Below are 26608 nucleotides of genomic sequence, written 5' to 3' on the forward strand. Positions count from 1 at the left end.
TATTTATTTCCAATCAGTGCTGTCTCAGCTAACAAAGCTCTTGTTCTCCTGCAGCATTACCAACAAGACTTCAACCAAAGCAAACAAATCTACAGAACATGACATTCTTCCCCAGTCCCCTTGCACTCGGGCCAAACTTTTCTGTGAGCTGCTGATTGTCAGGGGACTTAGTGTATGCTGTCTGCCTGCTGCTGTTCCTCACCTCGGGGATTTCAGGTCTAATCTGTCAGGTGCATGCCCAAGCATTTCTTTATCAACTTTATCAATAATAGTGCTGCATTGCCAGGGCAACAGAGAGAGAGACAGAGAGAGGCAGAGGGAGAGGGGTAGCCACCCGCCAATCCCTTGCTCAGACAATGATGACTTAGCTGAGGGTGGGGCTGGAGCACGACTGAACCTACAACAACCTAAAAACACATGTTTTCCTGCTTCAGCCGCTCACTAAATTCAAGTTTTGGCTTAACACGGTGCGGTTTTTAAGCGGACACTGAATGACCACTTGTGGTGATTATTGTGATCAAACAGCTGTTTAATTGTTTTGTTAGTGCGCTTGACTTCAAATGGTTTTATGAAATGAGAAAAAAAACATGTTCTAACGTGCTCAGATGTTTGATTGAATTACATTATAATCTTAATCGTTTTTTCTCTCCAACGCATCAAAGCCTTGTTTATTGTCTGTGAACATGTGTTGTTGGAGGAGGGGGTTTAATGCCACCAACTCCCAGTGTCAGCTGACCCTACAGGCCTCGGACCAGCGTTTAAAACTGCCGGCAGACACCCACTCCCACTGCCAGCTGATTCTACAGGCCTCGGACCAGCGTTTAAAACTGCCGGCAGACACCCACTCCCACTGCCAGCTGATTCTACAGGCCTCGGACCAGTGTTTAAAACTGCCAGTAGACACCAACTCCCACTGCCAGCTGATTCTACAGGCCTCGGACCAGTGTTTAAAACTGCCAGTAGACACCAACTCCCAGTGCCAGCTGATTCTACAGGCCTCGGACCAGCGTTTAAAACTGCCAGTAGACACCCACTCCCACTGCCAGCTGATTCTACAGGCCTCGGACCAGCGTTTAAAACTGCCAGTAGACACCAACTCCCAGTGCCAGCTGATTCTACAGGCCTCGGACCAGCGTTTAAAACTGCCAGTAGACACCCACTCCCAGTAGCCTACCAGCTGATTCTACAGGCCTCGGACCAGCGTTTAAAACTGCCGGCAGACATCCACTCCCACTGCCAGCTGATTCTACAGGCCTCGGACCAGCGTTTAAAACTGCCGGCAGACATCCACTCCCACTGCCAGCTGATTCTACAGGCCTCGGACCAGCGGGTAAAACTGCCAGTAGACATCCACTCCCACTGCCAGCTGATTCTACAGGCCTCGGACCAGTGTTTAAAACTGCCAGTAGACAGCCACTCCCAGTGCCAGCTGATTCTAAAGGCCTCGGACCAGCGTTTAAAACTGCCTGCAGACACCCACTCTTTACCAGGCTTTTCTTTTCCCCCATCTTGACCTCAGTGAGGCGATATGAAAGGCAGACCTGTACATGTCCGGCCCTCTGTCTCCACCTGAATCTCTCTATCTGTGATTTAAACACCATTTCAAAAAATGGAGAATCAATTCATTCATCGTTTAGTTCGGAGTATGTCCATTGACCAATCACAAATAAAATATGGAAGAAATCGAGAGCTGGAAGAGAAATCTAATTAAGCATGAGCTGCGTTGCACCATCCAGTTTTATTCATCCCTCACCCGACACTCTCTTGGCACTGAATATGCTAAAATGATGGGAAACTGAACAAAACTGTCTGGTACGATGGAACGCCACTGAAAGTTGGTCAAAGTTGAAGTTTCTACTTGCCCCATCTATCCCAATGTTTACCATCTGTTACCTCATGCATCGCTTTTTCTCCTTTTTTCGTTTACATATGCAACGAGACTATACTTGGATCCATAATAGTATCATTTAAACATTTAAAGAAAGGAATGGCTCCAGCACATCTGTCTTCAAACCCAAATAATAATTCAATATCCGTTCTAACAGGCATTCTGTCTGAGAGCGACATTAAATCAGTAGCGATCGTCGAAGAAAACCTGATCCTGTGTGGGCGGAGCCACATGGCAACGCCTCGAAACATCACCGCAAGACATCTTCTGTTGACTTCCTCTCATCTCCGCTTCCCCTTGTGACCTTTCCCGGAGACGACGTGTCAAAGACGCCAGCGAGCAGAGATCTTTATTAAGTGGAATGCATGTATTGACATGGGGGTCTCGTGGGACGCTGCGAGGAAAATCAGGGCTCGGGATGTGGATGTCAGTTGAACTGTATGTTATTGTCTGGCAGACTTTTCATACGGCACGAGGCTTCTTGCATAACATCAGGATTTAATTGTTTGCTGAGGGATTGAAGCACTAGGATCACAGAGTATTATTCATGCAAATATTATATTCATGCTCAAGTCACATGCAGCTTGAGACTTGATTGCAAGACATTATCAAAATAAAACAGCAAATTTAATTTTCAAGCCCAAAAATGTTGTATCCACACATCTTCTTAAAGATGCTCCCATGCACGAACATGCACTAAAAGTACCATGGCTGGTTGTGTCAACAAAGCAAGGAGAGGATCCGATAACAACACACACAGAGGGACAAAATTCTTTACATAACAATGTTGTAGATTGCACTTTTCTAAGAATTTCTCTTCGTCTAAAACAACATCCCAAAAAGACAACAATGCATTTGCAAACTTAAAAAAAAGAAACATTATAATCGATGGTAATGCCTGTCTTATTATAGCTACCTTGAATTGTAATAGCATCTAAGCATGTGGACAAATAAATTATCCCCGTCCCTCCATGTTGTGAAAGGCCGCCGTGAATTGATTTACTGGTTTTGTCACATCCATGATTCATCACATACAAGGACCCCCGTTTAGGAGCGTCTATGAAATCTGAATTTAATTTATGACTCAATAACAGGGATCTCTATTCATATTGGCTCTTTTGATCGATTGCCTGCTGAAGATTGGATTGGCTACAATGGGAGTACTACGGAGTCAAACAAAGCATGAACACGCACTTTCAAGATGACAAAGAGCTTCCTCTCAGGATGCCGCGGATGCTACACCACCCTTGTCTTCTCGTCAGGAGTGAATGAAGAGCATTTGTTTTTTTAACGCACAAAAAAAAGGAAAGAAATTCGAGCAGAAAATAAATTTTACCTCTGCAAAATTAGCAAAAGAAAAGGTTTGTTTTGCAGAGGAACGTGGGTGATTTGAGTAGAAATTGAAGCGTTGTGTACAAAGAAAAGAAACGCTCCAATAAAAAGGGCAGGAGAATGAGGCAATGAGCTGGCGGGGTATCTCCCTCTCCAGCTGCACACTCGGGAAACTCTCTGGAACACGAAAGGTAGGATAGTGGAGCGAACAGCCCGAGGACGTGTTACACCCAAATGCATCCATTGCCATATGAATTATTCCAGCCCCGCTGTTTTTGCACGGGCTCTGGAAGACAACAAAAAGACTTTCAAGCAGGTTTGAAAGATGACTGGATGAGTATTTGGATAAAAAGGTGTATACAGGAAATGAACAACAACAAAACACTGAATGAAGGGCAGAGGGGGATGAGAGACCTGCTGTCCCAATCTAAAAGTGATTTATTTTTTCATCGGTGTATGAGTAATGCCACACGGAGAAGAGGAAAGTGACAAACGTGCAGGTGAGGTGAATAATTCTGAAGGGACTGCAAAATTGGGACAGTGGGGAAAAACAATGAATATAAAGATCAACACACTGACAAGCTTTGGGTCGAGGACCGAAACAGAACCGTGCAAATGCAGGACCTGACCATCAGTTGGGTATTGTAGTTTAATGGGATATACGGACTACAAACATGGAAGCTATGGCTTGTAAAGAACTGGGAATACATTTTTAAGGTAAAAACCACTGAAATAAAAAAAAAGTCAACTATCTTTCATGTTTGTAGTCCAGCTCATAAGACTACAATGCCAAAATGAGTTTCTTGTGTCTGTGATATACAGGTGCATTGCTTTGGGTCTAACAGACACAGGACTTTCAGCCAGGAGGCCGGGGTTCATGTCTCCTGTGAAACAACACATTGGTTGTGTTCATTTTCACATGAGAGGATTCTGTCATTATGTTTTTTTCCTAAACCATAAGTGGTTTTCCTGCCTGAAACTCAGCAAATGTTTTTTGTTTGAATTCCCAACATCAACCATGCGTTTACTGCCAAATTTGAGTTCCTACTTGTAAACTGTGGGGAAAACCATTTCCCCCGACTTCACTAAGAAATGAGAGTACATTCACCATTAATTACTGTATAATACAGACAGACTTGATGTGACAATGTGTCCCCAGTCTTATTAGGTAGCTGCCAACTGTAAACAATCAAAACAATAAAAAAAAAATGCCCCGAATATGTGGAGGATTTACTGCTGAGCGTTCAACACTTTTCAACCGGGTGATGCGTTAAAAATAAAAATAAAAAGCGAGGACAACACAGGTTGGAGACACTTCCGCCGGTCAAAGAGATTCAATGAAAGGAGGAGGAGCGGTGCGAGAGCTCATCAAGCAGACAAGAGGCTTGATGTAAAGTGCAGCTTAATGCTGCAAAATCACAGCTTTTATCCACAAGCAGGTTTACGGATCCATATTTAGGAATAACAGCAAAGTGTGACAAGAGAGCAATCTCATGCACGTCATCCAAATTTGGACGTTAACTACATCCACACACAGGAAGGAGCTCCAACTATACCACCTATATGCCTAATTACACTTTTAATTCACTCGATCAGCAGGCTTCTCATTATTTTTTTCGTTTTTACTTTTTTTGATGTGTTTTTTTAAATTGATATATATGTTTTTTTTTCTCCATCATAACCCCAGAGATGCCTCTTTTAAAAACACATCTAACAAAAAAATGGCACTACTTTTTTTTTTAAGTCAAATCCCAGGGAGGCTCTTATTCAGCACCATTAAGAGCTTCTTCTTTTTAAGCAAGCTATTAACACAAAAGACTGTGAGGCCGCAATCCCTTAAACCTGTCAGCTTAGAGAATTTATTCGTTTTCCACCGAGACGTCTTTTAAAAAGTTCAACATCCCTCTGTATCGGGGGATCAGTCATCTCGTACACCTGCATCTTCGTTTGAAGAGATTTCTTTTTCTTTAACAATGATCAAAAGTCTGCGATGGAAACCTTTTCTTTCAAGTGAGCTCATCAACTGCACGTTTAAACCGTCATGGAAATAAAACTTGGAGAAACATGATCCCGCAAGTGATCTGTGCCTTTTATTTTGTGTCTGTTCAAACAAACAGGCCAAAAAGACATGATCATATTACACCTGTTATCATCTTTACACCTCGCTGCCAGTAAAAAACAATTCAAAGATTTTTTTTCACGTTTTCACTCATAAAAAGTGTCAAACTAGAAGAAAGAAAGTTACCTCACAGATACATAACCGAACCTTGCGTTAATCGCCTCGATGTGTCATTTAGCTGGTCGTTAGGGTTGGGGTTAGGGTTAAGGTTGGGGTTATGGTTGGGGTTGGGGTTAGTGTTGGGGTAAGTGTTGGGGTTATGGTTGGGATTATGGTTGTGTTTAGGGTTGGGACTATGGTTGGGGTTATGGTTGGGGTTAGTTCCTTATTGTATTTTGGCTGTATCTCCGGAATGGAAAGTCGTAGAGACACGGGCTAAAGACTGGTGTGTTCAGAAGGGTTGGGGTTAGGTCAGTGACCCTCAGCCAGGTCACTGACTTCCATCTGAAGTTACATAGAGAAAACGAAAAAATGTTGAAACAAAAAAAAAGGTGGTGGAGATTAGAAAGAAATGGATTGGCGTGCATAATTTAAGTAACTGGGGGAAAAAAGCCTTGTGTAAATGAACAATGTACTCTCAAATAATTATAATCATGTCAGTTGTATAACTATAGCAAAGGCATTATAAAAAATGTCATCATCACAATGATAGGCCTATTTAATTCTCATTTTCATTTCTAGGAACAAGAGTCATTAGATACGGAAGAGACATCTAAAAACATGTTAGAATGCACCAGAATGTGGGAAATCTACTTAATCCCAAAATTGTATGGGGGAGGACCCCAAAACTCCCCGCCTAAGCAGGACCCCCCACATATCAAATACTGCTGACGCCCCTGCAGCTGGAGAATCTACTCACAGCAGGCACCAAACATCACACTGTTTTCTTCTCTTACGTTAGTGTGTGCTGCTGAAGCTCTCTGCATTCTCAGAGAGAATAAAAAACTGTTAACCCTTTATGTGTTTATGTGTATAGCGGGGGAATGTGATAAAATGGCCATGAACTGGAAACAATAAAATATGTGAGAGAAAAAAAATGTCATTACAAAAGAAGCTCCGGTTAAATGGCTGAGAAAACACAACGAACATGATCGGATTGAATGATAGTAAATAAGGCGAAGGTTGGCATGTTTCACCTGCAATTAATTCTCCGGTCAATATAAATACAAATATGTTGTTATCATGAATTTCTGAATATTGTGCAGCAAAAAAGCAGCATTATTCATTTTCACAGCGAGGACGATTTCTCTGAGCTTTGGCAACAGTGAATAAAGGCGTCATCTAATTACGTTGTGCGTACAATATGTTGCCCCTAAGGTCATATAGTTGTGTGAATCTCTTCAAAACTTTTATAGGAGAAAAGGATGCAACAGTCGCACATTTGCAATGGAATGAAGGGTTGAAATTAAAGTATTTTGTACTTTTGTGCTAAGCTAAATGCTAACATTAGCATGCTAAGATGCTAAGAACGCCAACATTCTGATGTTTACTAGGTATAATGCTTTTTTTCTTTGAATATTCTTCTTTGAAATATACAAACTTTACAAAATGAACCAAAACACTGACAACTAGGAAGGAATCTTGGCTGGATAATGAGAATAAATATGAAATACAAATTTAAATATCACCCTGCTGCACCAGGGTTCACCGCGGTGACAGCCAATGCGCGAAAGGGTTTTAAGTTCAATGCAATTCGAGAGGCTTAAAAAAGTATATTTTTGGGAGGCAGGCTAAGAGTGCAGCTGGGAGATGACAAGAAGTTGGACAAAGTGCCGGCGGGTGTCCCTGATCCCTCGGGGGACGTCCCGCAACACAGACCACGTTCAGAATGTAGTTGTTTAGGATTAAACGGGTATCTGGCTTATGAGTCACAGGCTGGCGGAGCTGTCACTGAGAATATGAGTCGTCTCCAAGTAAAAGAGAAACTAAGAAAGCGGGGATGTATCGTGAAATAAATATTGATTTTCATACCGCAGACAAGTCCAGAAGCAGCTAGTGCTAATTATAGTACATTATAATGGGTTTCCTTAAAAACACACTGGCTTGGATTCACTGGGTTTATTCGGCGGTGCTCTGTAGATAGGAGTTAATACGAAGAGATGACAGATTTCAATGAACGGAAAGAGTTCAGTCGAGGTTTGGAAGTAGAGGCAGCTGTAATGTCTGTGGAAATGTTCAGGCAGCTTTTTAGGGGTTTGTGGTGAAGCTAAGAGACTAGCTGGAGCAATAAAGCAATTAAGTTCTGACTGTGTTGTGTGTCTGCGGCTTGGATTTCTATTTAAAAAAAAAAAAAAAAAGACGGGACGCAGACAACACGACAGACGACTTCATCTTAGTCGTGTTCAGCGTAAACCGTTATTCGGCTCATTAAAAGATCAACGAGAATATGAACATGTAATGATGTTTTGTCGTTCGTCCCTCAGGCTGTTAAGTGATTATAATCTCGCCGATGAGGCTCATAGATTACATGGTGGTGTATTGGCACAAGTCATTACACTTGTTAATGGTTTCAATTGAACAATGTCACAGAAACAAACACGAGATGCAAAAGTTGGGCATTGGGGACGCTTCTCTGCCTGTGAAGTCACCGTGGGGTTTTAATCCCCGGAGTTTCCCTGAACACCACGCCGGAGCAGAATAAGGTGACATGTCTGTCTGGCTGGAAGACAGCTTCCAGACGCCTCCTGTGTCAGTTTGTCACAGAAGGTTTGATGGAGCTTCAGGTGACAGGTGGTAGGCAGTCTGGGAGGAGTGAGCGCTGCCTTTTTTTCCCAATGGTTTTGTGACACTCTGAGGTTGATCTTACTAGCTTGAAACCTTGCTTCTTGATATTCTAACCCATGTGATTGCAGATTTATTCTACATGCACTCTTCTTTAATATTATCTTCTCCTGTATGTGAGAACTGCTCTACTGTCAAGAAAAAAAAGGTCGATTTTAGGTCATAAACAGTAAGAAACTCCAAAGTGAGAATTTGCATAAATTGAATTAATCAAATGCAACTTTTCTAAAATCACATGGGAAGTCAAGCCACTTGTTTATTTTACCAACAAACTTATAGTCAAGCAAGGAATCACTTTTTGCTGCATTTAATGTGTTGCAGTGGTGGATCCATTTTCCGTGCATCTAACCCAATTAAATTGTGTTCGTAATAACAACAATAATTGGTTTTTAATCTCTCTTTTAATTGCCTTATTTACTTTAGACTGTGGGTGAAAATGAAACAAAATAAAAGAAACACAAAGGTTAAAAGCAATGGATCCCTGACAACCATGTTTCAAATGTAGGACGATTAATCTTCACCAGTTTAGATGCACCGACTCATACGTTTTATATGATGAAATTCCACAGCACCCAGGAGGTCAATAGGTGGCATGTACCATGCTGCTACTACTGCTGGATGTACTGTAAGGCTCTGAATTATCGTCATGGATAATTGGGCTGAGAAATTGCTGCCTATGAACAGGATTTCCCCCAGACATTTCCAAAATGTGTCATCACACAGTCTTTGTAGTGGGATTAAGATTTCAGTGGGTGAAATATTTTGTGGAAAAAGCCACAGGTAAAGGAACACCTGGTAATCTGTGCTGTAGCAGTAAGGTTAAAAAGTAATCAAGGATCTTTATGTAATGTAATGTTTCAGTCATGTTCAGAATACCAAATGGGCCTCCGATGTTTGGGTCCCCCTAGTTTACTACTGATCCAAGTGTTTCTTTTATGTGTTCTCTCCCTGCCTGCCTTCCCTGCCAATCAACCAACACACCTGAAGCCATTTCCACTGATTGCCTTCAGCCACCTCTCCTGTATTTAAACCTGCTCCTGCTCTCCACTCCACAAATTGACCAGATGCATAAAAAAGACTCAAAACTACCACAAAGACACAGAAGATGAAAGCAAAACAACAAAAATCACTCAAAATGACCAAAAAGAGACAAACACTACAAAGCTCTCCAAAAAGAGAAACAAAGCTACCAAATAGATGCAGAATGACCAAACAGAGACAAAATGACTACAAAAATAAATAAATAAATAAATAAAAAATAACTAAAAGTGACACAAAACCAAAAAGAATCATAAAAACACTACAAAGAGATGCAACACAAAAACTCTCAAAACAACCAAAAAGAGACATGCATCGTCTACATAGAGGCACATAATGTCAAAAAAATGCAAAACTTTTGCAACAAAACTAACAAAAACTTACAAAAATACCACCAAGAGATACAAAATGTCCACAAAGAGAAAAACAAATACCAAACAGAGTTGATGATTGACTAAAAAGAGACACACAATTACTACAAAGAAATGAAAAACAACCAAAAGTCGATGCAAAACAAAACAAAACAAAACAAAAAACAAAATGACCAAAAAGAGACACACATAGTCTGCAAAGAGGCACACAACTACCAAACAGAGATGCAAATTATTTACAAAAAGATACAAAACTGGCAGAAAATATACTATCAAGAGATGCAAATTGACGATAAAGAGTTCTCCTTTAAGTGGCTTCTAAGAGTTAACAGAGAAGAGCAAATTAATTAACACCCCCCTTCCACTGCACACAAAGACCTTTGGTTAGGCTCTTGTGAGATTATCGGATAAAAACAAGACGATTCACTGAGCCATCACTCATTGACAAGGTAATGATTTTCAGAGGTGAAGTATTATTAAAGTTTATTCCAGAAATTGAAGCCTTGTTTGCCTAAGCTGATTATTCTTTGTCTGGAAGACGGCGTTCTAAATGGAGCCCCGGAGACGGGTTGTGTTTATTCACCGCGGCGGCGGGGTCACGGGTTCAGTCACAACACGCTCACGGTGCTAATTTGCAAACTGGTCAGCTGGAGATACCGAAGGTTTTAGCCACGGAACGGAACTCTCATTGCATAAATTTCAAACAAGTAAATAAATGAACGGAGAAAAGTTGAAAGTAATGGATTTATTTTTTAAGAGCCTGTGGTACACAACAAATTATTTACATGATGCTAGATTCATCGACTTGGATCAAATGACTAAGCGTTGGTTCATCCATTGGCTGCAGTCTGAGACTGGAGGGTTTACTTTGAGGAACATATAAGAATTTAAACTTACTCCTGAACATTTAAGTATTCACTGGTGTGTCAGTCTGCCACTCTGGTCCCAAATACATTAGACATATAATGGCAACCCAATATATGTTAGTATAAATATTCATTGTCCCCAAAGATGAACCCAACTAATGATGGTGATTCAAAATTATTTTACATTTCGACTACATATATGACCCACTTTAAATACAGATTCATGTTCCCATCCCTTTAACATTGGAACTACTACCAATAGTTTAAAGCAGTTATTGCAAATATGTATTTTTCCGTTCAATTCAAAAGTTACTTTCAGCTCAACAAATTGTGAACTGCCGCATTCCCCCTATAGACATGTGCTGCCATTTGCTGGTGCCCACGCTGTGTGTCAGGAATATCTTATATTAATGTTCGTATATATTGAAGTGCGGGTGACAGCTCCGGTATTTACGGCACCTCGGCGAGATTACTCTCATTAAGGACAAAATGCTGACCTTGGTAAGACACAAATGGATCTTTAAGAGACAGGCTCTTCCATCACAGTGAAATGGAGCGCTCCCCATCTCACAATACTGCTATTAAGTTTCATCAAGGCTCATTACATGCTGACTCTGTGGCATCTCCCGCGCTATAAAAAAACCCCTCCCCTGCAAACGCACAACACCACAATTTGTATATCATCACACATCCTCCCATTGTTGTCGGCAGGTGCCTCTCGTAATAGAAATTAATTCTTTTGAGGTTTCAAACGTATAAATGTGTCCCCCTCTCGGAGAAACTGTGCATTGATGCTATTTAAATTGCCATCAGGAACGCATTTGTTACAAAACACATAATCGAATAAAAAAAGTGCACCACATTTTTCAAAGCACAATGCAATAATGACAGAATGACGTGATCTCTTATTGTTCATAATTAAACGTGTGCTAAAATACATCAAATTGTATCTCATTCGCCCTCCAAAAAAAAAAAAAAACTGAATTCAATTCATTCACTATTTTCAAGGAGCATCACACCAGATAGGGAAGCCAGGAAACTTAAACTCGCAAAGAGGGGGGGAGTCAGGCAGGATGGTGGGCAGACAGAGCAGCATGCTTATATGATCTTGACCCTGCAGTCGATAGGCAAGGGCGGTGAAACCTGATTACAGACAGCCCACATCCCAGCCTGCTGATTTCATTTCCCTCAGCCGGCTCGCTCGGTAAAAAGACAAGAGGTGTGATGTTCTGCACCAGCACACTGCACACCAGCTTGATTAAACTTTCACTTCTTTTTTTTTTTCCTCAGGTGTGATGTTACCCTGTGATGTACACATCTGTTTTACTGACAGTTAAAACAAAATCTACATTTCCATTCCACTTTTTCTTTCTTACACTTCCCCTCTGACAGAACAAAAACGTGCATTTTTGAAACGTTTTTGAAAAGCAGTGATTCCACCTCCAGTGGCTTAGCGGGTATACTTAGGGATTCTTCTTAAACGCAGGCTGTCAGAGCATGCTGCTACATCCACTCCGATGGACCCGAACAAGGTGATGAAACGAGGAGAAGTCAAACAAGAGTGTGGAGACGGTTGTCCGTCCAGCTGCCTGCTGAGATGTGCTTTAAGACCCGTTGAGTGCACCTGGCCCCCACCCGAAGCGTTGTGCAATCGGTCGACCTTTCCGACTAATTTTCCACTCGACCGCCATCGCGACTTATATTCGTCTAAATCAGATCTTCAACAGGGGGGTCCGGGACCCCTAGGGTCCGCAGAGGTACTGCAGGGGGTCCTCGAAATGATTTGATCCCTAACTTCCCAAAAACTTCCCCAAAAATCTAAATATGTCCAAAAATACACATTAACATGAATACAACCTTTAAGAAGCAAATATAAATCTTCCTATGTATTCAATGTTATGAGGTGAAATCGTGATCTAGAAATGCCAATAAAGAAAATATAGGATTAAAATATGTTCTGTAAATATATGAATCTGTCAACAATTATTATTTTAATGGCTTAACATTGTTTACATACATACAATGGCATATTAGGACCACTGTATGCTTTTTTTATATGGGCCAAATTGTCATCTTATGGGTCTTTAGTGATTGGGCTTAACTTGTTGTCATGGCAACAGCAAACATCCGGTCAAGCAACTTGTTTACTTCCTCTATGACATGAAAATCACTGTAAAGACCTTAACGCGGCGTTGTCACACGTTGTGATGTATTAATTAGAAAAATAAATGCGTACATTCAGGGGAGGTTAGCTAGCATAAATGCTGGTTGTTAGCATCATAATAAAGTAGCAAATTTGCTTCTTTATAAACTAATAAATTCGCTTGCGACTTTTTTTCTCTGCCCACCTCTCTCGGCTCTGTTTATTTTTAAAAAATGTTCCTACAAAGGCCGTTATACGCGTCGTGCACTTTAGTTGGTCACTTTAGGCCTCAGGGTCCTTGGCCTGAAAAAGGTTGGAGGTCTCTGGTAAAGTGGTCCTTTCCAGCATCTTCTTTTTGTTTCTTTCTTTCCTTGCCCCCCCTTCTTCATGAAAAGGAGAATGTAATGAAAACATTCCCGGTTTAGCGTTATTAATGCTCCTCTTGGCAGAAAAAGCACCACAGTCGGCGGTGGATAATGAGCTGTGATGCAACGAAATGGAAATCAAATGTCCCTTATTTCCACCCCGCAAAGAGCTTTTTATTCAAGCTCTGCGTTTTAATTATTCTCGCCCTGATCAACAGGACGTCACGGAGATGTACTTATGCATGAGCCACTACTTTTCTGTCTGAAAATAGTACACACCGCCGCTCATACAAACAGAAACATAAAAAAGCCCATTAGTGAGCGTTTCTGCACAACAGAGGGCAATCCATTCCTCCAACATACGTTCAGTGGAAGGGTCTAACCCAGTGATACATGTTACTGTAATGGATGGGAACAGAAGTGCCCACTTGTTCGAGGCCATAAAACGAGGGAGTGAATACAATTAAATTGAGAGCACCTAACTTTATATGCGTGGCCAAAATTCCTCTCTGAATCTTTTTCTCTGTCGGAGAAAACCAATCTCGATACCTCTGAGCAGACAATATGCCTTCACATATTGCAGCACATACTCGGATGAATCTCACACTGTGGGCCTCCACGATGAAGTTTTGTTCCTATTGCTAACCAATTTCCTTCACTAGATCTGCCTTTGTTGGAGCTCTTTTACAGTACGATGCTTTATTCTTGGCATTTGTCTTTTTTTTTGGTTTAAGGTGTTCTGGGTTGGTTTCTCGGCTGAGATGAGTTTCTTTCGTTACCAAATGTCATTGTTTGTCTAAAGTTGGAGATTGTTTCTTATATATTGATGGCAGAAAAGCAAAACCTTCTATATACAGGATTTTCTGATTGGCGGATTTTACTTTGGATGATGAGAACAAGGATTGTTAACACATAATATAGTCATATTGTGTATTATGCATTGGGTATCCTTAACAAATAGCATTCTGCAAGAGTTTTTCAGATGAGGTTTTGCATTTCGGCCATCGATATATCCTTAATTTGTAATGAATTCCAGGTAATGTGCATGCACAGGTGTTGCCATGTTGACGGACTAAATACTCTGCACCCAACCTCTTATGTGCTTATAGCTTGACGGGCATTTTCCGGTTGCTTTTGTTTCACTTTACATTACCTTGAGTCTTGTGACATTCAGCATATTACGTAAAACCTTTGAAGGAACTTTTAATGGATCATCTGCACATTTTCTCTTTTTTTAATAAAGGAAAAAGGGTCCACTCAGGCCCTTGTTGACGTTAAATTAAGAGAAATTCAGTGTGACATTTTCCTGTAATCGCTACTTTGGATGACAGTGTTCAGAAAAGTTACATACAGTCTGTTCCAATACTATTTAGTATGCCAAACTATTAAGTTTGTCTCAATCTCAACAGTAATATTTCAGTAGTATACAAACAAGTATTGAAGCCAGTTTCTTTGTAAATGTGTGTGCAAACAGTATTGGAAATCATCACATATTTGGCTTTTATTTGTTCTTCATATGATTTTAAATTATTCTCGCATGACAGGGGACTCTTGTCATGTTTGAATTACCCTGCTGAAATGATTACGGCATAGCCAATCAGGCTGTGACTATTTAATGGCCCACATTTCCTGAATGTTATGACAAAATGTTGCAGAAAATAAATTGGATGTTTTCTCAAAGGTAGCACTTCGGCGACATTTCCATTTCGGCGCGATACTGTTTTGTCAAAACCAGCGGAAAAAACAGGAAATTCAACATGTTGTGCAACGTAAGGGAGACGGACACAAGGATGCATACTAAAGCAAATCTACAGAAACAACGAATCAGCGACTCCTGCTTAAACCTCGCATTTTCTAATCTCACCACATAGAGAATCACCAACACTGGCATTTTGTTGCTTTGTGAAGACACATCCAGTATGCATGCTTCTTTAAGATGCATAATAGGCCATTAGTCAAACAAATCCTTCACAGGAAAAAGGAAATAAATAAAAAAATGCCCGACTCTTGTATTAGCGTTGTTTTCTCGGAGAGTGCGGTTCGGGAGGAAATGGGTTTTCTTCCGTGCACACTTTGGATAATTAGGCCGAGTGAATGGCAGCCACCCCAACACCTCTGTCAAACTGGGAGGCTACTAATGAGGAGAACACCACACTTTCACCTAGAATATATTAGCATCCCGTATGAGGACAGTGTCAGCCTCCCGTCCTCCACCACCACTGTCCTTTTATAAGGAAAAAGGAAAAAGCCTCCTATTTCTCTTCTTTACATACTCATCATTAGAGGTTTCTTGCAGTCGTGGCCCCTCACATGTGACTGAGATGCATGGGACGTCCCTCAACCTGCAGCCCGCCCGCTGCAGACTAATGTAGCACTACAGTCATTAGCAAATTACCTTGAGGGAATATATATATATATAAATATATATACACATTGTTGTTGTTGACAACAATTGTTTATTTCACTGTCAAATCAATGTGATTATGACTCACACTTACATGGCATGTTGTTGTTGCTGCTGTTGTTGTTGTTTTTCAGCACGGCAGCTACAATGATGGTCACATTAAATCTGTTTTGTGGGAAAAAAAAGAATATCAGATTGCAGCCTCCCCCCCTTGTGAACGTGTGAATGGCTGCAGTTTAACCTGAATAGATAAATATATGTATATATTTATGGTGGCAGATTCAGCCACACTTTCTTCCTGCAGTAACCCGTCAACCCTTTTTCTCCCGTCTCCCTGTTATTGTTGCTTTTTGCCTAGAGTCTCCATCAAACAAAGTTGCGATCATATTAAGCTTGTTTGACAGAAATGACCCCCCCTGGTTGAAAATGTGATAAATGTGTAATCCATAACTCTTGATATGCTAACGCTCTGGATGTGTCAGGGATGGGATTATAATTAGCATTGTGAATGAACGGTAAGAAACACAATTACTTCCACAGTTTAGCCCCATTAAGATAACGCCATTTAGGGGGAAACGAATATTGATGCGATGGAGATTGTCCGAAAAACAACACACGAAGGTAGAGTTTTAATTTTTATTTTAATTATCGAATAAAAGACGTGATTTACATGCAAGTGTCCAATCATAACAACAGCACTGTTGCCTCAATCAACTAATGCAGTTGATTAAACAGTTGGTAAAATAATGCTCCAGTACATGCTGTTGCCTTTTATACCTGCACAGCATTTAATCCATTTACCACAGGAATAAAAAGAAAAGTAAAGGGTGAAGGTAGAATAAACCTTCCGTTTCTGTTTGGAGGAGCTGTGAAAGTGCTGTAGTAACCCCCATTGTTGGGTGTCAGCTATGGTTCTTATATGGAATGAGTCAGGTTGTAATTGCGCTGTTGGCACGGCTACCGTTTAACTGTAATTCTCCAGGAAATGATTCTAATTGTTAGTTGGATATAGTCTAGTCAAATGAAGGATTTGTGTTAATTCTATTAACATAAAATCACATTATTAACACAAAGAGGTATATTTGGTGCAGTTTGTATTTTGTTAAGACTCTTTTTTTATTGGATAGTCAGGGGGAGAGAGGGGACTTCTTTCAGCATCTAGTTCAGGTGGTTTGTTTCCTGTTTTTTTGTATTGGAGCATTAGTGGAGTACTTCAACACACACACAAAACTGTGTTTATCCACTTTAACGTGTACTTGATCAGACTGTGAGGACAAGTCAATACACACTTTTTATTCAACACAGCAGGCTGTCCATTAATGTGCAGAATCTCTGCATGAAAGAGACGTAAACCTTATGTTTCATCATTACAACACCTGCCATTAATAATCAAGCATATGCTTTTATCCCCCCCCCTCTGAAGTCTTTGATGCTGCATTCCTTTACATTGTCTGCATGACCGAGCAAGAACACAACATCCACACACGACGCTCGGCGTCCGCTGTCATCTCGTATCGATCTGCTCTGCTCTACCTTATCGATTATGCGTGTTGATAAAGATAAACATGAAACATAAAAAAAAGAATCTCGACTTTATCCACGTGGATACTTATTAACACTGTGTTTTATTTGAAAGTGTTTTTTCCACCCAGAAATACCATTCTGACGGAAACAAGAAGAAAATAATATTTATATCCCACCTTGTATACAGTATATACATCTGATTTATGGAAATGAGTTCAGTTAACACGGACTGTTCTGTGAGTCACACCACCTTTTTTTTCATTCAGTGTTGGAAAAAGTGATGAATATTAGAGATTCTTCCCCCATGAACGTTAATATGCAGCACTAATCCCTGACCGAAACACCTTCAATCCTTCCGTTCGACTTATTAATACAGTGTTTACTGCAAGTATCAGGTGCTTTTCACAGCATTGATATGTACAGAAAAAGAAAAACACACACACACAATGAAAATCAATCTACTCTACATAACCAAGAACAACCAAGGACACGTTGCTGCCAGGGAACAAAGCAACGAAGCTGATGTAGTGACGAATTATTATTATTACTAAAAAAAAAAAAGGTCTGTGCTGTGTGGGTGCAGACAAAGTCCAGGGTCACTGCTTCCACTGTTCCCGGCACTTTAAGCACACAGCTGCTCTCCAACAGAGATTTATTTCAAGACTGCACTGAAGAATGAAACTCACTCGACAGTTCATTACAGTCATTAATGCAAAACGCACTTTTTTCAATCATTAAAAATGTCAGACGTCGACACTTCAGACCTAATATCTTTTTATAGCATTTTCATTTTTTTTATTTTTCATGAATAAGAGCAAAATGACGCTCAGATGTGTCGATGATATTGTTCCCTGATATTTGCAAGAAACGACGACGGCGTATCAGGGTAGCTGTAGGAAAAACAAAAAAACAGCTGGGAGAGGTGGGCAATATTCAGAGAGAAAAGTTGCTAAAAAAGTAGCAAATTTGTTACTTTATAGAGTCGCAGGTTTGCTACTTTATTATGGAGGTCACAGAGGATGGAAACACGTTGCTCAACCAGATGTTTGCTGTTGCTATGACAACACGTGAACGCTACCGCTAGCATCTTAGCCCAAGCCCAAAAGTAGCGAATTTGTTACTTTATAAAGTCGCAGGTTTGCTACTTCATTATGGAGGTCACAGAGGAAGGAAACACGTTGCTCGACCGGATGTTTTCCGTTGCTATGACAACAAGTGAAAGCTACCGCTAGCATCTTAGCCCAAGCCCAAAAGTAGCAAATTTACTACTTTATAAAGTCGCAGGTTTGCTACTTTATTATGGAGGTCACAGAGGAAGGAAACGCGTTGCTTGACAGGATGTTTGCCGTTGCTATGACAACAAGTGAAAGCCACCGCTAGCATCTTAGCCCCCCCCCCCCGGCCCCCTCCACAGTGGCCCTAATACGCTGTCGTAAGAAACAGTTTTATCTTAATATTTTTTTTATTTTTTTTTGCAGCAAGATTACTATTTTATACTTTTTATTTATCACTTTTTTTCGTGAGACCTTAAAGTTCATTGTTATTAAGTCTGGCTTGCATTTGGCAGATGGCTGTATACCTAAACAGAAACAAATGAATACATTCAGTTCTACCACAAGGTGAAACACAATTTCACAAAGCTGACATAATCTTCGCCGTAGTTTGTTTGCATTTCACATTATCTCTTTTTTTCTAAGGGTTTAATGGAGGTTAAAAACTGGAAAACAAGAAAATCTGAGCGGCAGAATACAATTTCCCTTTGCTGCATCAGCTGCTGACTTCCCACCGAAGCCTACATGTTTTTTTTTTACTGACTTTCATGTCATATTAAATTGCGGTTGGTAAACTGAAAAGTCACTTTCCAAAGATGATGGGAGAAAACACAGTTGTAATAGTCCAAGGTGACATTATTTCTCCTAGAAGCAGCAATTTCAGAATCCGGCTTCTCTGCAGGTTCGAAAATCACCTAAAAAAAAAAATCACATATGTGGCAACGGTAACCTGCCATAAGGGGCACACAAGGCCTCTTCCACTGTCATCCTCTAAGAAAGACAGTATTGGAAGGAAAACATTGCATGTGTAAGCAGCTGACGGAGGTCACCAAGGAAATCATAGAGCGAAGAAAGCAGGACGATGGGGAAAGAGGCAGATCAGAGCAAATGTAGATTAGCAGCGAAGGGCACCTTTTTTTTATTTGGTTTTCAAAGAGTTCCTCTTTCATGGCCAGCCAACTCACTTTTTTTTGAGGGATAGGCACTCTGAATACCTCAAGACAAGTTGACGAAAACACACACACTCCCAAGACCAAAAAGTACAGGAAGCTGACATTATAAGTCTGTTGTGAGGACATTTATGTCCGAGTTACCGGCTGAATACAAATACCCAGACTTCCCGGCTGCATACTGGCTCAAAAGCCATGTTTCCATGAATGTCTAGCAGAACCCAGAACAAACAAAAACTCTGTTTGTATAAAAAATAGGGTAGAAATATACAGGTTTGATATTGCATCTGGAATTATTTGAACTTGACCAATACTTCTGAATAAAGACTGAGCAATGTCCATTGTCTTCCAATTGAGAAAAGCAATCTGACCACCTTGTTTTATGTGTGTGAGGCTCCTCCAGAGGGTTTACTCTCACTATAGTGTTAACAGCATTGCCAATTGTGAGCCATTTAAATTAATGGGGGATTTAACTATGCACATCAGACATTATACCATCGCATAAATAAGACAATTGTGGCCAGAAAATGTGGGTCCATCTAAGGCAGCGGCACTCTGCAAACGTACAGCTTTCATGAATTAAATATGTGGTTGAAAAAAACACCTCAATTACAGGGTGAAGGTTGTGGTGTTGGTATGCGGTGCCCCTGCGGATGTCACAGTAATCCACAAGTACAGAGAGTTAGCATTATTTTTTTCTGCACCAGCACCAGCTATTCCTCACCTGTCCACCAGGTGTCCTCCCTACTCGGATGGAGCACTCGGAGAGTCCGTATTGATGGATCTACATTGGATTCTTACTTGAAAGCGCTTGATCCAGATACCGACGGCTGTTTAATGACCAGAAGCACCAACCCAATACAGCAGAGGGACGATCTCTAAATAAAAAGGTTAAGAGTCGAGGCCAACGTCTGCCTCCAGAAGCAGTGTTCTTCTTCCCACGACGCATAAATACACAGCAACAAAAATATAATATAGCACCAAAAACAAAAGGCACAGCCAAAGGCAAATTCTCCCATCATTATAGATGTACACTGGGTGATTGTACTGCCGATCAAGCTCCTCCATGCAGCTGCATGTGTGTATTATATGTAAATACATACAAACAATGCAATATTGATCCTCCGATTCTGTTGTTGGACCTTATTCCATAAAGAGCTGAAAGGGGGAAATCCATTGTAAATTTGTTACTTTATAAATTTGCAGTTTCTTTTTCTGAATATTGCCCACTACAGTGGCCCTAATATGTCGTCATACTTTGCCCAAATACTAAACAAAGTAATGAATATAGAATAAATCTAAGTGGTTGCTTCAATCTCCATTAATTTCAAACTAAAATGTCGATCTCTTTGAGTTTCCTGGTCCCAGACCTTTTGAAACGCTTGTTCGTGTACGTGGAGGAGTGCATTGTCGTGTTAAAGTCCCGAACACGGGGAGTATCGTTTATTCATTGCCTGGCCATGGAGAATATTCTTTTCAGATAACCGCGGGGATTTCTTTCATAGCGACCTCATCACTGCTCCATTAGTATTTTTTCATTGGACTTCACTGTTTCTGGATTAAATTGGCCACTTTGAGTCCAGCGTCTGGTCTCTTTTATAACAATAAAACATTTTATTTCAAAAGAAACCTTTCAAAGCGCTGTTACTAAGTGCCTCTCCAAAAAAAAACAACACTTTTAATCAGACTGGTGAAATGTGGTCATGTTTTCCTCATTCATTTTGTGGAGAAACAAATGTTTCTGGAGTGATGAAAGAAGGATTAAACCATTGATTTAACGTGTACTAATATTTCTGCAATGCTGAGTTATTGAACGGGACAGCAAACTGTTTGATTTGAGTGATTGCACTCTTCACCTATGATCAATATCTCCCTCTCATCAGTATTTAGCTGCAGAACATTTTGTGACATCCACTAAATGATGTCTTTAAAAAAAAAAATTCCACCACTTCATCAAATTTGAGTGAAATGTTTGATCCCACCAGAGGCTCATTGGAAGTTTCCTTTCCTCGACCAGAGAGCGTAGATATCCATAACGGGCTGCTGATCAGAGAGAAGACGGAGTCGAAGAATGAAACAGGAAGAGGAGGAACTTCAACACACACAGCGGGTCACGTTTCAGTCCGTCAGCCCCGACAAGGCAACGTAAGCCAGAGGCATTTCTAACAAAGTTCCTTTGAAATGCTAATGTACAACGGGGTAAAGTACAAAGTTAGATTGTCTTCTGCATTGTAATAGTTGCTGTGTTGTTGCCGCTCTCCAACACTGATAATTCATTAACCTCCCTTTCGGCTATTGCTGTGGCATTTAATTAGAAGTTATGTAGGCATGAGAAGACTCTATCGGTTACTTCTTAAGTGCGTTAATTGGATGCAAACATGACTGGAGGCCGACTTATTGAACGTTGGAGAGGAAGGTGAAGTGTACAGTAACAGATGGCGGCGGTGCTGGTGGTGTGAGTAAATGTTTGTCGTATAAATAGTTCATATTCATAAAAGTTAATTTCTGTTGTGGCCACTTAACCCAAATCACAAGAAGTTTCTCACAGTTTTTCTTGCTGATGTTTTTTTAAAAATCGGCTATTAAAGATTTCAAAACCTTTTTTGCTTTTGCATAAAAAAAAGAAACAATGTTTTGATCTTTATTTACGATTAGAAACCCACATAAACCCATTTTTGTCTTTTTTTTTTGTTCTGTTTTAGTAGATTTATCACATAGAAGAGGTAGAACTCATCTAAATCTGGGAACCTGAAGATGAATTTGAGATGCAGTCACAGCGTGTCAAGTTGTTCAAGTCATAAATCAGAATAAATGACTCACTTAATTAATTGATTGATTAAAACTTGTTAAAGAGGGATTGGAACATTATGATAGATGGCCAACTTCATGCTCTATAATGTGCCATAAGTTGTTGCAGCAATTTGGGGGTTGATGACATTTATTACACAGATTTGGTGATTAAGAACAAAAATTGCCACATGAGACTTGATGAAACATTTTTGATCAAAAAGTGCCTCTAAAATACCACATTAACAGACCAAGGAAAATTTTTTTCGGCTATGATCTTTTGAAATTCACTCCCTTATTTTCATTAGAACTAGAAAAACCATACACGTTCTGAGTCTCTAGTTTGTGGCTGTAAATTAACAGCTTTAAAAACTGTCTGACTGTGTGAATTGGCTTCTATGGGGACTAACATCTTCTCACATAAACAGAAGTTGGCTCATTGGATCCACAAGCTCAGCTTTCCTGTATTACTCACTTTATTCCATGCTGAACTGTTTAGGGACCCCGGTATGCAGAAATATTCAAATACACCATTTTCAGATAGCAGAAAATACGTAATACATGCCAAAAACGGCATGGTTTTTACCGCAGATTACATGAAAACAGGTTCAATAGGTACCCGAGAGTCTCCCCTCCCCTCTTGACCTTCTTACAGACGAGTCCACTTTACACTCAAGACTTGTGTGCACCTACAGAAGCCATTTTCATTCACATATGTTGAGGTGAGAGGTCAAGGGATCCCTTTGAGATGCCAGTTTTCCAATTTAGCCTCACATTTGGAGCGATACAGCTTTAAGACCGCTGCAGCTCGTTGTGCCGGCCGGGATCCTGCAGGTCTCCGAGGAGGATGGTGCAGCAATATCTTTCTTTTTTTTTTTTTTTTGTACTTTATTTTTAAAGTCACCACGTGTCTGTACATTTACATGTACACATAAAAGAAGGTCACGAGACATAGACAACATAAAAAAAATTAAAAAAAAAACATATAACATCAACAATCACATAGACAGGCACTCAGAAAATAAATAATAAATAAGCATTAAAAGAAAAAAAAAAAAAAAAAAAAAAAAGAGAAAAAAAAGAAAAAAAAAAAAAAAAGAAAAAAATATATATATTACAACGAGCAGGATAATCACAGTTACAACAACAAAATTATGATGATTAAATCAATTGTAGTAGGTTGACCACTTGGCCCATCTTGTCTCATATAGTCTGAGGTTACCCCTCATTCTATATGTTACATACTCCATTTGATGTACCTGTTGAATGGTGTCCCTCCATTTTTCTATTGTTGGCTGGGTTTTCTGAAGCCAGTTTCTGGTGATTTGTTTTAGAGCAGTTATACGCAGCACCCTGAGCAAATAGTCGTCATTTTCCTCATGGGGTGTATCTATGGTCCTTCCCAATAGCATATACTCCATATTTAATTGTACCGCACATCTTAAAATATGACTGATTTCTTTCTGTACCTTTTCCCAGAATATTTGCAAAATGGGACATGACCAGAATATATGTTGAACATTAGCGTATGGTTCGCCACATTCCCTCCAGCAGCTTGCTGATATTTTATTATTATATTTAGCTTGCTGCACTGGTGTTATGAAATATCGTGATTGTATTTTCCATGCATATTCCCTCCAATACGGCGATACAGTTGTTGTGTGAACATTCTGATTCATTTCCTTCCAACTCTCCTCTGATAGGTCTATATTCAATTCTTCTTCCCATTTCAGTTTTGCCTTTGTATCTTGATATTTACAGTTATTTTCAAGAATAGTATATACAGCCGAGATTTGATGTGGGACTTTAATTTTATCATAATTCTTTATCAAAAATTGTACCAGTGGATGTAAGTCTCTACTGGTCTTATTTTTTATTTCACTATTTTGGATATAACTTCTTATTTGTAAATATCGGAAGAAGTGGGAATGCGGCAAACGATACGCTTTACTTAAAGATTCAAATTGTATTATTCCCTTCTCATTTAAACACTGCCCAAAAATGGTCAGTCCCTTTTGTGCCCAGATGTCGAAGGCATCATCCGTTTTGTTAGGCATGAATTCAGGGTCTTCTTTTATCTCTCTCAGAGCCAGTAAGTCTTTCTTTACTTCAACAACATTTTTAATTCTAGCCCAAATTTCTAGAGTGTTTCTAATTGATATATTATCTTTTACTGGTACTTTTCGTTGGTATTCTGTACAGAAAAGAATCGTTTTTATTGAACCATGACACATAAACATCTCTATTGATCTCCACTTTGCCTCTGAGTTGTCATTTAACCAGGTACGTATGTGCTTCATTTGCGCTGCCATATAGTAATGCTTCAAGTTTGGGAGGGCAAGTCCCCCCCTCTCTTTGGGCATTTTCAAAGTCTTCATCTTAACTCTAGGTTTCTTATCATCCCATATAAATTTACCAATCATTGTATCCCAGATTTTGAAAGTGTTCACACATATATATAGTGGTATTGTTTGAAATAAAAATAAGAAACGAGGGAGTACATTCATTCTGATTGCATCTATTCTTCTACCCAAAGACCATATAGCTAATTTCCACCTATGCAGATCCTGTCTAACATGTGCTTCCAAGTCTTTGTAATTCAGCTGGTACAGTAATTTATTATTCTCTGGTAGCACAGTTCCTAGGTACTTTATTCTATCCCTGTCCCACTGCCATGGGTAGTTATATCTTATATATCTTTCTTTTTACCGCATATTTGGTCTATGACAGAGGTTTAACCTTTACACAAGCCCTGCAACCTGCTGGACATCACACACACACACACGCACTGGTCCACCTGCTTGTGTAAATGTGTCCGACTGCGTGCGGCCATGTGAGCCCGTGGTCCTACCTATTGTAGCTGTCTGCACCAATAAACCAGCTGTCACATCTGATCAGGTAGCATATCACTCATGTTTCCAAGATTTAATTAGCGGAGCCGGGCGAAGCCGCCCTTGGGAAGCCAGTTTTCCTTTCTCTTAATTGGTGCATTAATTAGATCAGAAAAAGCACATTGTGTTTGCCCACTTGAAAGCTTGACACTATCCAAGCGTCTGATGAGCGTAGGTGTGTCTCCGCATGCGATATGAAGGATAAGAGGAAAATAATTACACCCTCAAGATGGCGGGGGAGGGCGGGTTGGAGGGTGGAATCAAAGCCTAATCCACAGGTTCCTCACAAGCTACAGGTGACGAGCTGAAAATGACTGCAGCACCCCGTATCTATTGCGACGCCGAGCCATCACAAAGGCAAACTTGCCGCACGTTATGGTTCTATTCCCACTTTGGCTTGTTCAGTATTCACAGATCGGCGTGTTTGCCATATCTAATCACGCTCCGAAACCCAAACAGGATTACACCCTGTGAACCCACAGAGATAACGGCTCCTGCTTTGCAGGGGCCCATTACATCCTGATGATAAAAGCCCACAAAAGTGCCAGGTGAAAGCCATCCGACTGCACACACACACAAAGACACACACTTACACACACCTTGCATACAAATGTCTGTCAACCTTTTCTCGAGTACATTAAATGTACCATTTTACATCATTCATGCCATCAAATGAATTTCTGTGCGTGTGATTAATTGGTCTCCTGCAGTGACGTATACTAATGCTGCAGATGCTGGTTGCCATGGTGACCTGTATTTACTTATCACATGAGATCACTGAACACAGTTACGAGCCCTAAAAAAACCGTCTTAAAAGCGTTGACATTTCCCCGTGATGCTTTTGCTTAAAATGTTTTTTTTCCCCCAGAATTAAGTCTTTCAGGCTGACTATGACTTTTCCTTTTTAATTCTGCAGCAGATCTGTATTCTGTGGCTCGTGCTCGGGGAGTTCCATGCTGCATCCTGAAGAGCTGGAGGACTTCTGGCATTATTTCAAGGTAGTGAGAGTGAGTCTGTGCATCCGGAGAGAAAAAAAAAAAGTCTGTCCTTTGTGTTAGAAAGAGACAATCCGCCCACTGGAAGCCCTGGTCTTTACCTTTCAAAGGGGAAAGTGTTTTGTCACGGCTTACGTTTGCTCTTAAGGTATCGCAAATTAGTTTCAGAGCAGAGGTGGAAGGTGGAGGGGTCTTCCACCCAGGAGAATGCTGTTAGTCAAAGTACTTTTGTTGCATCATCCTAAATATGTAGTTGTGTAGCAATGGAAAGAATCGTTTCCCTGGCAACGCTATAGAGAGCACAGGTTAGTCGTATGGGAAGGTAATTTAGAGGACAGCTAGAAAGTGATGATGTACAGCTCTTGCATAGCTAGTATAAATGTGTGTGGCCACATCTCCTCTCTTCTAATGTCTCTCCCCTCCTCCTTTACTTCCCCGACATTAAATATGGGTAAAATGGAGGCTTAAGACATGCCTCGGCGCTCCCACGGCCTTATCACTCATCCCGGAGCAAATTAAGCTCATTATAATCCATTAGTGAGCGTCTTAGGGTTCCCTGTAGGCTGAGGAGGAAAGCATCTCTCATCTGAAAAGCTCGGCGCGAGGCCGCTAGCCTTCGGGAACACCCGTAAAAGCCCGGCGTTTCTTGGTATCGCCGTCGAGGGTGCGTCGCCACGACCGCTCCAAAGACGATGCATAGATGATGATCTATTGACGGGCTTGATGGGCAGTACAAGCGCGTGGATGTGGACTCCCGAGTTAACCCAGAACCAATTTGGCTTGGACAGACGTGCAGCAGATAAGACGGTCGCCTCTGATGTGTCGGCGGCTTTACGTGTAAAACAGCTGTCCTTCACACGGACCGTTCTAATTGACTCAATTA

The sequence above is a fragment of the Eutrigla gurnardus genome (genome assembly GCF_963514095.1).
Source record: "Eutrigla gurnardus genome assembly, chromosome: 19".
Taxonomy (NCBI): Eukaryota; Metazoa; Chordata; class Actinopteri; order Perciformes; family Triglidae; genus Eutrigla; species Eutrigla gurnardus.